The 13,824-nt window shown below is 30.2% G+C and overlaps 2 protein-coding genes across 3 annotated transcripts in view; one reads left to right on the top strand and one right to left on the bottom strand.

Annotated features, from left to right (window-relative positions):
- Nucleotides 1–4,687, bottom strand: part of LOC148230057 (neurotrimin-like) — a 305,728-nt gene extending 301,041 nt beyond the window's left edge. The window contains exon 1 of the mRNA XM_088197578.1: nt 4,425–4,687. The gene's annotated coding sequence lies outside the window, so the exon portion shown is untranslated. The remainder of the gene's footprint in view (nt 1–4,424) is intronic.
- LOC148230056 (neurotrimin-like) overlaps nt 1–13,824 on the top strand; it is a 521,584-nt gene that overhangs the window by 303,557 nt on the left and 204,203 nt on the right. The window lies entirely within an intron of this gene.

Here is a 13,824-nt window from a genome sequence, read left to right as displayed (position 1 = left end):
AAATATTTGTAAATAATTATATTTGTTTTATACTTCCCAATATAAATATTATTAAGTAATAATGTAAATAGCAGAATTTATTTTTAATATAATAAATTAAATACGACGGTGTAGTTAAAATGACTTAATAAAGCAATGAAAGCTGTTTTAAATAAAAATAGAAGTATGATTAAAATATTAAAATGGTTGGATGTCACAGAAATATTTAAAATTGATGTTTAAGTATTTATTGTATATATCAATTTGTATTATTAAGTAAACATTGTAAATAAAAAAATATACATAAATTTAGTACTAGAAATTAATATAATTTAGGGGTAGGGGCCAAAAAATAGTATAAGGAGGTATAAATTTTATTAATAATATCTTAAGACAATCTAAAAATAACAATTAGACGAAATTCATTAATAAAAAAAATACTTTTCACATCAATACGCCATTTAAAATTATATATACTCTTTCTTAAATTATTATATTTTACTATGTTTTATTGATATTTTGTATGTTGTATTATACAATTAACTATTAGATAATTATGTTAATAAAATAGCTGCAATATATATTTTTTAACTTTAATATAAAAAATATACTCGTATATATAATATATAAATTATAAATTGTTACAAATACAATGTTAAATAATTAATAATTGAATCATAAATATGGTACTATTGCCAGACCATGTTTTTTTAAATAAAATGTAAATAAATACAAATTTGATTAAAACACTTTTTCACGTTTGACAGTTCTCTGCGACTTAATAAACAATTTAGCGCATAAAATGTAAAAGGAAATAGGAGCGGAAAGGTGGATGAAGTCAGCTTTGACGAATAATCAAAGGAGTCAAATTTAGCGATGGCGAATTCGCTTTCGAATCCTTTGGCAGAATTTTTTGCATAATTTATCTGGATCCTCTCATCATCTACTTGTCAGGAAAAAACAGCGTGAAGTGGTGTGGAAATTCAAATTCTTTTTGTGAAAAATTTCACAATAATCAAAGTTGCAAAAACGCCTACCGCTGCTTCACTGATTATTATAATCGTGTAGGTAAAAAATCTTTTTTGTCGATATTTTAGTATAATATTATAAAATAAATGTTATAAATAAGGCAAAAATAACATAAGAAGTGAGCTTCTGACACCCACACTCGTGGCGTGGCTGCGGTATTTCTCGATAGTAAAACGCGCAAATCTAGTCTAATTTTATGATTTATTTTGTAAATTATACACAAGTAAATAAAGATATTCATTAACTTTAATCTTTAAAATTATACTAATGTAATATGCTTTTAAACTAAAGCAATATCAATCCAATCTAACAAATATGCTAACTAGTAAAAAATAATCTATTTATGCAATAAGTATGCAATTTTTAATTTCAATCAATATTAAATAATTAAAAATCACATAACTTACGATACACATCTTAAATAGGTTGCAGGGCAGCCGGTCAAAATACCGTGCGTCAAACGAGCGCTGCATTATAGCGCTGTAACAATTATATTCGCTCTTTTAGTTTCACTTAAATCGCGTTTTTCTAGCATTTTTTAAATGTTTATTTAATATTTAAAAAAATTATAACGAAGAAGATAGGCCAAAATCACGCACTATACATAACGTTCGCATAGGCGAGATTAAACAAAAAGACTTTCAATCCCATTTTAAAACTCATAATAATAGCTAGTAATGTTTGAAACGAATTTAATATACATACAGATTGAATCCTTATTTGTCTTTGCTTAGTGCGGATTTGCATATAAATTTTAAATAGAAAGAAATTAACTGCGATCGATCTACTGAACTGACGAAAATAAAATCTTCGCGAGTACAGTTTACGCGTATGACGGTGTATATAATGCAGCACAAAACCGGACTAGATACACTTGACTTTGATTCGCCTCGACGCTCATAAAAATTCTGATTTTAAATATCTTTCGGAAATCGAAATCGAATCTTAAAGCAATAATGCGAGAAAATTACTATAAATAATACTGTAAGATTTACAATATTTGATAAAATATCCTTTTTATCCATAACTAGCTTTGAATATCGCCCCAGTATTTCTAGGCATTATAATTTGGATGATAAAAATAGACAAAAAATCTTGTGGTTTTTAAAAAAAATATTAAAAATAATCACTAAAATCGAATAATAAAATGTTTTGCAATCAAATAATTATACTTACATAACAGCTGAACAAGCACTATTACATTTTGAAACATTGCTGAATGAAAAGATCAAATTTCTTAAAAAGACTTACCAAACTCTAATTGACAATTATAGATTAATTTCAGTGGAAGACAAAAAATATAATTTCTTATTACAAAACCCGATACCTTGGAAATATGAAAATACTGTTATTTCTTAATGATATTCGACATTAAAACCATATTTGGACATACCAAAATATTAAGAAATTCATTAAATTCATTTTTAAAAAATAATTAAATTGATCATAAAAACTTATTACATTAAAAGATTATTCTAAAGCTTGAAACTTGTACAAGATTTAAAATTGGTAGAAATAGTTTTAGCATGAAAGTGTCTAAAGCTGATGTTGAACGTTTGCTTAGGTCGCTGAATCGCATTAAATACATATGAGGAATTTGATTTCCTATGATGTACTAAATGCCCTTGCTGCAATCCAGAAAGTGTATAACATAAATCAGATTAAAAATTAAAATGAAATTTATATTAAAAAATTGTAGAATTTACAATTTTAAAAGAGGACCATATATAAACTTGTTTTAAAAACAATATTTTTATTAGCTTACAAATAATATTAATAAACTATTATGCTAATCTCTCTTAGTAAATTAATTTGTGTTTTTATAAATTGATATATAAGTCTATAGTTTCAAGTCTCTGGGTATCTAAACAGTAAATGGATCTCTTGCTGCAGAGGTATTATATTAGGTTGACAATATTTACTTAGCGCACCATACCAATTTATTGTCACAATATTTAAGATTATAATAAGATTCGTATTTATTATTTGCATCAAATATTGGCATAATCCATCTTATTTTAAGTGGTTAGATATCATTACTACACTATTACTGTCACAGTAATAATAAAACGGTTAATATCAAAGTCCCTTTCTTAAACATCCATTATTATATCGTTACTCGTAATTATATATATATAATAATTTCTAAAAATAAATCAATATATGTATTTATAAATAATTAAAATACAGATTACTTATTCTGTTTTACATAACTTAGTAATTTACTAGCTCGAAAATACATTGAATGTGTAAAGACTAATATTATTATTTGAGATGCCGCTAAAAGTGTCGATACGCAGGTCGATGGTTGTCAATCGCTCATTTTATTAGTGCGAGCGATATAGCGAGCTCTGCTTGCATCTCGCTCTTTTTTTCCGTCATACTAAATTTTCTAATCTCTTTATTTCATAACAGACACACAATATTAAGTAAGAATTATGCACAATTAGAGCATATAATCCCGTTTCATCCCATATCATAAAAATTAAGATACCCTTTGAAGGAAAAAATCAGTTTTAGAGCAATATTTGTTAAGTATCGCGCTATGCACTAAGGTCTTAACAGCACGCGAAACGTCCATGTTCCGATGAAAATTTTTACAATAAACTTACACTCGTATTGAGTTATTTCCATAAGTTAAAAATTTAATATTACTAAAATGTGTTTACCACAAGTTTTTTTACCATTAATAAATTGAAATTGGCAAAATTAGCTTCAACACAAAGCCAATAAATGCATTCAAAGTTTTGTCGACGTACGAGTGCAACGCTTGGAATACACTCGGATGTCGACACATTGTCGACTTACTAGCGCAAAGGGTTGACTATATTCGAAAGACACAGAAAATTAGAAAGACATTACCTTGTCAAACCGCATGATTGTTAATAGAATTGTTAATAGCCTCGCGCCTTCGGCGTCACTCTCGCGAGGCCCGCGAAAGTAGAAACGCTTCGGTTATGGTCGCCGTGCCGTGGACACTCGCAACACTAATTTCAATTATACACTGCTTAATTTTAACACATGCACTAAATAACACTATCATTTTATAATTCAAAACATCGAAAGAGATATTATTATAAACGAAAACACTTATTAGACAAAAATGTAACGAAACAGTTTACGCGCCGGATGTCGCATAGCTACTGATTTTTTTTTAAATATTTCGAGATGCATAAACAAGTTCGAACGGGTTCAAGGTTATGCTTCATGCATAATAAATCAAGTATCGGTCTTAACACCAAAAGTGTACGACCATGTTCCGATGAAAAATTTTACAATAAACTTACACTACTAAAATGTGTTTTAAATTGAAATGAATAAATGCATTGAAAGTTTTAAGAGTGTAACGCTTGGACTTACGAGCACAAAGGGTTAACTATATTCGAAAGACAGAAAATTTAAAGAAGAGACATTACCTCGTCGGAAGAGTAGCGGAGGCGCGGGGCGCGGGGCGCGGCGTCGGTTATGGACCCCGGCCCCGCGCCGCTGCAACGGCCTTGCATAGGCCCAAGTATAGCTATAAACACTATTATAAACACTAATTTGAACTATACACTGCTTAATTCTAACACATACACTAAATAACACTATCACTTTATAATTAAAAACATCGAAAAGGATATTATTATAAAAAATATGAACGAAAACACTTATTCGACAAAAATGTAACACGACCGTTAATGACTAATGTCATATAGCTACTGAATTTTTTTTAAATATTTCAAGATGCATAAACAAGTCCAAACGAGTTCAAGGTTATGCAACCATAAGGATTAAAATGTCGTGCATCTCAAACAAAACAAATATTTTTGATCAAAGGTCGACAATTTGTCTATTTTTAAAATATTTATCTCAAATTCGAATTATTTTAATGCAAGTTGTTTGTTTATTTTTACAATATCTATCTCTCGTTCGATTTATTTTAATGCGAGAGTGACACGAAGGTCACCTTTGTTGTTGTCGACCGACTAAAAGCATAATGTCGATGACTTGAAGTTTATTTATATGAAAAATATTATTTAAATCTAATTTATTTGTGCCAAGTTTACGACATTTTTAAATGACGTTCTTACTTTTAAAATAGTGGGAAAATTTTTTTTTTTATTACATATTGATAATACGGGAATCGGTGGCGTGTGATGACTTTGAAACAGGGCATGCGGGGGGGAATGGAACAAAACTATATTTTTAAATTTATTTTCTTTTTTTTTTAAAAATAAAGTGATCTTTTAAAATATTTTTATTTACTCAAATCAAAAATGCATATATAAACAATTCTTTTTAATAATCCTTAGACAATGACTAGTCCCAGGTTGAATTACTAATCGCGGACCGCGTAATGAACCTAGGGGTCTCTGAGGGTTTTATAAACAAAGAAGAGTTTTATGATAAAAAATTGTGAATTTAATCGAACATTTTCGCTGCTAAGAACGAGAATTTATGATTTATGTTCATTATGTTGTGTAATCTTATCGTAAAATCGGCAATCTGAAATTGTTTCAATACGTTTGCCTCGAATCAGATTTGAACAATTTCATTACAAAGACAGGCATCTGAACCGTCGTCTTGTTTTGCGGCCGCAACATAAATCTTACAACAGTAGGCCCTTAATACCCATTAATCACAAACTATTTATGTTATCACTAAAACAATAAATTCTTACAACCATCTATTTGTACGCAAATTTTCATAAAAAATATCATTTAATTTTACATGAAAATCGTATATTCCGATAAAAAGAATTACATACAAAATTAGTCGATACGTTAAACATTTTTTAATTAAAATATATTAAAATATAATATGAACAGTGTATAAATATAAAAAGTCAAAGGCTCATCTTATGCGTTATAGTTAATTTTAATAAATATTTAACTTAATGAATAAAAAAGATTGCGTATAAGAATTTTCTAAATGTTTTTAATTGCATTTTTAATAAAATATAATACGTATAACATTTTTATGGACCACTGCTGAACTCGTCATAGTATGCCAATACTCTGCAGTTTCCCGATGATAACCATTATTGCAGTGCAGGTAGAAACAAAAACAACACACATTTGTATTCTCGAAAATTTAAAGTCCTGCTACTTAAAAATATAAAAATTTTATGTTATGTAATCTCATCTAAAAAAAGCGTATTGCAATCGCAAAATATAAAAGTAATTGCTAAGTGGGAATATCATTATAATTTTTAATTTAAATATTTTTTATTTTATTTTAATACATACTATAAGGTAGTTTGAAATAGATTTTTAAAATTCATTTTTCATCCAGTCTAGGTTATTGTTCCGCGCATGAAAATTAATTCGAGCTCTCGTCTTGAAAGCAATTTTTGCAAGATTTCCACCCGAGACACAGATATGATTTATGACCTGACGTAGCGCAGTACCGTCCAGTACCGTAGCGTGAAGTTGGCTCATCTGCCTCTGGCTCACCTCGTTCCTAGCTGCCACTGAGCCGTCTATTAAGTAGACCGCAACTACAACATCGCCCTAGAACTCTGGCCGTTAAATTCGGCCTTTGACGTAACTCCGACAAACACCACTCGCTCACTTGAGCGTTAGCATCCAATATTAGCCCACATAGTTAGAGAAGTGTTGTATTGAGTTTGGTGCACATAAACAATCAACTATTAATATTTATTGTTATAGAACAACGAAGACGTGCAGCACACACCGGTAGCGCCGTCGAGAGCAGACCCGGGCCCTGGGATAACAATGATTCCGGGCCTCATGACAAAAATTACATTTTAAATATTTTTTAAAATCGTAATATAATTTCTTAAATAAATAATAATAGGTACGAGCTAACTCTTTTTATGCTACAAATAAATATAAAAAGTTGCCACCGTTGCGACATATTTTCTAAAATCATATTTGATGCGAAATACTTTAATTAGGCATTAAAAAATAATAAATCTACTCGTGTTTGTCTTAATTTATATATAATATTTCTTTAATTTATCTTGGGATGTATTTTTAGTAACTTTTCATTATTTTTTTACCCATTTCACTTCTCTTTTCTACTCGTGCAGAACGCTGGCGTTTACAAAAGTATGTTTGTTTCCTGTGATTACTAACATAACTTTTTATTACGATCTAATATTAATAAAATACGCGTATCGTATAATTTATTTGTAATTAAATATGAATCGGTAGGAATTGCACGCCATCCTTTTCATCTTGATACTTAGTTACTGGAATGATATTAATTATAAATAAAGTGTATGTATTTTTAAGTTATATAAACATTATTAATGTTTATAAGAAAATGTTTATTATATATAAACTACAAATAAACTATACTTTGATTACTTGTGTAAGTTACATACATGTTTATAAGTTTCATTTAAAACTGTTTTTTGGTATATTTTTATTTATATATTTATATAAAAAATAAAATTTAAGCGATACTTCTCCCAAGTAAAATCATATTATAAAGCTTTGTAAATAGATTTAATCTGAAAAGGACGTGACTGATTTTGTTTTGAATCTCAGCTTAAATTTGATTAAACTTGAAGCTCAAATAATTTATTAAAATATATATTTATGGTATTTTCTATAAAAAAACCCCAAATATATTTATAATTAGAATATGACTTGGTGACATTTAAAAATGTATTTTTAATACACAGATTAAGAAATATATATTTTTATTATATTTCACATCTTTTAAATTTATTTATTATTAATTTTTATAAATAGAATTTAATTGTAATCACTCCTTTTTATAATTTGAAGTTGGGCCATGCATATATATATGTAACATTTTTTTATTTTTAAAAATATTTAGCAAATTAGCGATTTATTCTATAAGTATCTGGGTCTCTATATTATTAGTATATTTTTTTTTTAATTTTACATTTTTTGTATTAATTAAATTTTTTGCTATATTTTTATTTTCAATTTATGTTTTAAACTGTTGTTCTCAAATCTTTGTATAATTTTTAAATTTTTTTTTTTTGAAAAACATTAATATTTCTTTCCATATATGCAATATTAATTTATCTTCGAGCAATTCATGTTTTTAATAATGTTTTCTTTTTCCAAATTTATTACGTCCTAATATTTTATATGACTCTCTTTCCACTCATTCTTTACTGTCATCAAGGTCATGGTTTTCCAATGAGGAAAACATTTTGGTTTCATTGCAAAAATCTTCCCAAAATTCCTTCTTATACACTTACATACACATTTACTTTTTAAAAATACCAGATTGCTATTCCGCTTGTTCGGTAGAGCTAAAATAATACACTCCCACAGTTGATTTTAACATCTCTCTTGTGAAGTATACACTTTACGCGTCGATCCACCGCTGTGGTGAATTTATTCACCGTTCACTTATCATCACTAGCTTCACACTTCGTTCATTTCAATTTCGCAAGCGCCGATCATCTGGCATACATCATTCGATAAACGCTCATAACCCTCGGTGCGCTCGCTCGTAAAATACCATCGCACTGCGTATGGTGGCGGATAAAATGCGGCAATTTCTTCCCCATATCTATGTACTAGAGCAGTTCGAAAAGTTCCTAGAATCGAATATACATAGATGGCAAAATATTCAAATCAACAGTTTTAGCAATCGCTTATATCAAAAGCCTTATCTAACTACAGTAAGAACCATACAGAGCAACATTCAAAGTCGAACCTAAATAATATTACTCCTGTATGTATTACTTAAATATTTTTATTTTTTAGTATAGGGCTTTGAAATTGTGTTAATTTAGTAGCTTTATCTGAAAATTTATAAAAATACACTATTTAAATGTTTTGATTTTAACTATTTTCTTTAATTAATCATGGTATAAATTTATTTCGGAATCTAAGGACTTATGTTTACCTCTTGATAATAAATTTAATTATAATATTATTTATTTTTGTTTATTTATTTTTTAGATTAAATTAAGACCATCGTGGTATAGCAGGTTCTCCCAATGCGCCACGATGATCACAAACAAATTTTAAATTTACAAAACAAAAAAAACGTATATATACATAAATAGAATAATACTTAAAAATAATAAACATAACAAAAAATTATAAAATATCAAAATTAAATGATACAAACTGGTTCAGCTCCTCGTAGCTAACATTAAACAGGTCAATATGTAATGCCAGCGTATTAAGGAGCCTGTTGGCCACAGCTATAGGCGAGTCGGCAAGTGCGGACGTCTTAGCCCAAACGGCCATCAAAAGAGGACGCGATCGTGATTCTCGAAAATGTTCCGGAACCCAAAACTGGAATTCCTCGAGAATAGCTGGATTGTCGACAGCACCTTTTAGTAGTTTGAAAAAATGCTTAGCGACATACAGCTTTCTGCGAGAATTCAGCGAATCATATCCCAACGCTCCTAAAAGAAAGGCGCTGGGATATAAGAACGGATAATAACCAAATGTCCTTTTGTAAAGGTATCTTAAATACCTTTTTTGAATTTTTTCTACTAAAAGGGAAAATTTGGCTATTCGGGGATTCAAAATTATAGATCCCGATTCAAGAATGCTACGAACTAAGGTGTCATAGAGGATGCGAATAACTGACGGATCGTCAAAGTGAAAGGCATTCCTCATAACAAAGCCGAGCATCTTGGAAGATTTATCACAGACGTCGTGTATGTGTAGAGAGAACCTCCATTTGCTCTCGAAAGTGATTCCGAGATCTTTAATGGAAGTTTCTCTAGTCAAAATGTTACCACCGAGATGGTAGAAATAAGCTGATGGCGAACGGGATCGAGAAAATGACACAGTATGGCACTTTCCGACACTAAAGGGCAGACGGTTAACGGAAGCCCATCTCCACAGAGAGTCTAAATCACTTTGTAGAGAGAAGGAGTCCGCAACAGATCGAATGCATTTATATAATTTTAAATCATCTGCGTACAGAAGAAAACTTGAATTTTTAATTGCTGTATTTATGTCATTAATAAATAACACAAAAAGCAGAGGTCCCAGATTGGATCCTTGAGGAACCCCCGAAGGGGTAAAATATTCTTTCGACAATCGGCCACTATTGTTACAAACTGTCTACGATTGCTTAAATAACTCGAGAATAACCAAGTTATATTATCAAAGCAACTGAAGTTTGACAATTTTTTTAATAATAACCTATGACAAACTTTGTCAAAGGCTTTCTCAAAAGCTGTATAATATACTAATATTAGCTTAATTATTAACCAAATAATAAAAACTTGTAAGCTATCAACACGTATTTGTTATTAGAAACCCGGTATTAATATATAACGAAAAGTATTAATATTAATCTTATTGATACTAGATGTCGGCTTAACAAAACATATTTACACATATTGATTTCGTTACTTCAAATAATACTTGAGAATCCAAAATTCTAGAATTATTTTTACACAAATTATATATAGCACTTCTGTTCAAACAAAACACTAGGTATTAATATTTCATTTTATGTATATCAAGTGTATCTTAAGTAAGCTGAGCTTGTAAAACTAATAGAAATAAACTCGCTTCTGACTCATAAGGCAATCAGGCACGTACGGTGCGAGCGAGCGAGCGAGAATGTATCTTACCGTTCTTCACACGCGAGCGAGCGAAAGGGAATGTATCTCACCGTACGCGCCTGATGGTAGTTATCTTATTGCCCGACCGATAAAATAAAATTAAAGCTATTATATTCATTGGCGAGAACTTTTCGAACAATCCTCCTACCATGTACCTATCACGTACCCGTGTCGCCACCCGAAGGGAATTCGCCGAAGAGTTCCGTTCGATAAACGGCAATAAATTCCGCTGGCTGTTACGTTTTATCGCGTCGAACGGCGGCCAGAACCCACTTGTACGTAAACAGGCAACGTGATATACAATCCTCATAATTGGTGGCCTAAGACCCAATTTATAGGCCATACAGCGGCTTTAGAAATAGAGGGACTTTTGCGGACAGCAATATTGGCGCTCGTGTGCACTAGGTGGTAAATCATCGCAGTGTTGCGTATCTATGTAATTATTTTAAGAGATATTGCTATAAAAAATTGTTAATAGTTGAAAAGAAGCATATTAATAAATGCGACAATGGTATAAAAATGAACCCTTGTGCCTAAACGCCTTCAAACACTTTTCTTCAACGTTCCTAATAAAAGCTTTGACTTAGATATAAACACATATATATAGAAGCCTACATAACTAAAGAGTTGTTTTTGTATATATTATTGCCAACTTGAGTTATTAAGTTTCTCTATTATTTTATTTAGACATTGACTGCAACAAACAGATTTACTAGATAGTGTAAATAATGTTTTATTAAAAATTAAATACAGTTTAGCATTATTTTTTATATATTTTAATATCATTATTTATTGAAAAATATATAAAAAAATCATAAATATAAAAAAAAATTCAATTAATTTAATTTTTAATTTAATCAAAGAAAAGTAATCAAAAGCTTAACTATAAGTTTAAACATATTAATAATGTATAATATTTGAGTTTTTACCATGCTTCTGAGATAGGCTAAATTTAATGTAAGACGCGTCGTTCAACTATTTATTAGGCGATTGGAAAAAGATAGCGTCGATTCCGACTGCGCGCTCGTTCTTAGATATTAACGCTTGGTCTTAAACATACATAAACATAAACATACACTACAATAAAGTTTTGTATTATTAACTAACATTATTTTTAATATAATTTAACAAGCTAAAAAAACATATTCAACATTTTACACATACACATACATTTATATTCATAGATCTTCTTTAAAAACATGTTCTTAGAAATTTTTACAAAACATTGAAAAAAAAAAAAAATTAAGGTACACAACTAAAATAGATGAGCATCATCCCACGTACATTTTCCAGCGCATCATTGATATCGCTAAAAATATAATTATAAACTCGTTAAAGATATGGATAATTTTTTCAAAAGAAGGGTTTTTGAGCGCTAGTCAGGAATAAGGGATGCGATCGTGACTCTTTATGGCCCTCTAAAGCTCACAGCTGAAAGTCGCCAAGCATCGAAGCATTGTTGATACGTTTAGTAGACGCAATTGCAATAACGTTATTAGAAAAAAGTATAAAGTAAAAGACGGATATGATCCATTCGTATTTTTAAACAAAAATCTAATAAATTTGATTTTAAATATTTTTAAAAAGCAAAAAAAAACTTGACAAGAACTTCGAGTATCTTGCTTTGAAAATAATATTTAAGATATACACTTTTCTATAATACACATTAATACACCTACCCATGTATACAGGTGCTAGTTAATCAGTTGGGTGTTGTGTCGCACAACAGGTTACATGATGAATGAACGGTCGCTTCAGGTACCGATCTCAAAATATTAATTTTCTCGGGAAAATTAATTGAATCGATCCTGTCTGGAACGGCTTAGAATTTTCGTGTGGCCTTGAGAGGTCGTTGGCAATTGCAAGAACAAGGTCGTTATTAAATATATAAATATATTACATTTATGTTTATTACTCAATATTTTAATTGTTGTAGAAAAGTCAACAAAAGGTTAATAATGGCCCAAAGGGCCTGGTGATGGTACTATTCGCGTCTATTATATATATTATAATTAACCCAAAATGTTTACCTTTCAATGTTTGTATTTATTATATAAACTGAGACGCATTAGTTAATAGGATTTATATTTATATGTTACAGTGAAAATATATTTTCACTGGCATTTCAGTGAAATCATTTCGGAATACATTTTACCGGTATATATACATATATTTGAACTAGTAAAAATGTAATTTATCTAAAAGGTACTAGTGAAATTATATGCCACTCTAAACTGTCATCAGACATAAGTGACATAAGTGGTGGTCTTCAAATCTGACCATCATGACTTACCAGGTTTTCCTGACGCGTCATGCTGGCTATTATATAAACAATACTACAAAATAAATATAAACTAAAAACTAAAAAAATGTGTACACTAAAAATAGATATCACCCCGCATTTTTTTTTAGTCAATCATAGCTATCTTTAAAAACATCCTTGTACTTGCTAAGCTGATTGAAAAGCTGAATGGCTTGTGTAAGTAAAGCGTTCTCGAGCGCTGACGTCCTGGCATTAACAGTTATTGTAATAATATTTAAACGAGTGAAAATATACCTTAAATTTACTCTAGAATTGACAATTAATATAGAACCACTAAGCATGTTACAAAGTGTAGTATTAAAATAATAAAAAAAAAACGCGCGTGAATCGTTCGCATGTTGTGAACACGACTAGCTCAAAAATATATATCTGAAGGTCTTTTAATACAACTTAGGGAGTGAAGCGAGAAAAAAAGTGTCCACAGTTTGACCGGACACGTAGTTAAACAATCAACAAACAGAGCAAGTTGTCATAATACAATTTCAAACGAAATTCGAGCTAAAGCGGCGTCACCACTACAAGTTGGCAGGAGAGTGTCTGGAGAGGGAGTAGCGCGCGCGAGTCGGCGAAATAATTATGCAAATTCGCTCCGAGCACATTTTAAATGGCAATTTATTCGCAAAAACTTTACTGTAAAGCAAACTCAATTTACGAATTGTTATGTGTCGAAGTATCTGCGGACGGTCGGCCAGAATTTCGAAACGAAATCGCGTATGCGAAACAGAAGGGGGATGATCAGACGTGACCCTGTGTAAGACGGTGGGTGGAGATTGGGCGAAATCGCAAACGCCGACATTCTCGACATTCATAAATTCGGCCGCAAACTACCCTCCGACGAATTCTTCTTCGATTTATCGTCGACAGCGAGAGGCTATGGAATGTGTCAATTGATTAAATTTATAAAAAAAAATACTTTTATTATAATAAAGAAGTATCAAGTATGGTATCATTATGGTAA

The sequence above is a fragment of the Plectrocnemia conspersa genome, unplaced genomic scaffold, assembly GCF_051122295.1.
Source record: "Plectrocnemia conspersa isolate PC_06_02 unplaced genomic scaffold, ASM5112229v1 ptg000011l, whole genome shotgun sequence".
NCBI classification, from domain to species: Eukaryota; Metazoa; Arthropoda; class Insecta; order Trichoptera; family Polycentropodidae; genus Plectrocnemia; species Plectrocnemia conspersa.
The sequence above is the reverse complement of the archived record's forward strand: the minus strand, read 5'-3'. Positions and strand labels throughout refer to the sequence as shown.